The sequence below is a fragment of the Penaeus monodon genome, chromosome 19, assembly GCF_015228065.2.
Source record: "Penaeus monodon isolate SGIC_2016 chromosome 19, NSTDA_Pmon_1, whole genome shotgun sequence".
NCBI lineage: Eukaryota > Metazoa > Arthropoda > Malacostraca > Decapoda > Penaeidae > Penaeus > Penaeus monodon.
The window spans coordinates 7,436,630-7,437,093 of NC_051404.1; the positions used below are offsets into that span (position 1 = coordinate 7,436,630).

A 464-nucleotide genomic window follows, 5' to 3' on the forward strand; every position below is an offset into this window, starting at 1 on the left:
ACAGGATCAATCCTTAATGATTAATTTATTTCAAACATGTTTTCTTTTAGCAACATGTTTTTCGCTCTTTATCGTTATTAGTTCATGACAACCTTTATTCTTTACAAAGAAATTTAAAAGAAAAATTTTGGTACTTTGCTGATATATATATTTATAATTCTATAGCATTTTACAGAAGCTCTAATTAACAGATCAATGAGTGACAAACTATCTATAAATTAAACAATCATCCTTTAACACCCAAAGTGCAATAAGCAGTGTTTTCATATAATATTCAGCAAAGTATTTGGATCCTCTTTTTAAATTTGTAAATTACATTTTTTTTGTGAAAGCAGGGATATCCATTTTTTTAAGCAATAGGTATATAACATATTCTACAGGAGAAAAAAATCCACTCTTTTAATCTAACATCTACATGCTGCATCTTTTGTTTTGTTTTTAATGCAAAGAAGCAGATGAGAACT

General features: G+C 26.7%; 1 protein-coding gene across 1 annotated transcript in view; it reads right to left on the reverse strand.

Annotated features, from left to right (window-relative positions):
- Positions 1-464, reverse strand: part of LOC119585037 (serine/threonine-protein phosphatase 2A regulatory subunit B'' subunit beta-like) — a gene marked incomplete at its 5' end in the record, with an annotated part of 15,978 nt that overhangs the window by 1,771 nt on the left and 13,743 nt on the right.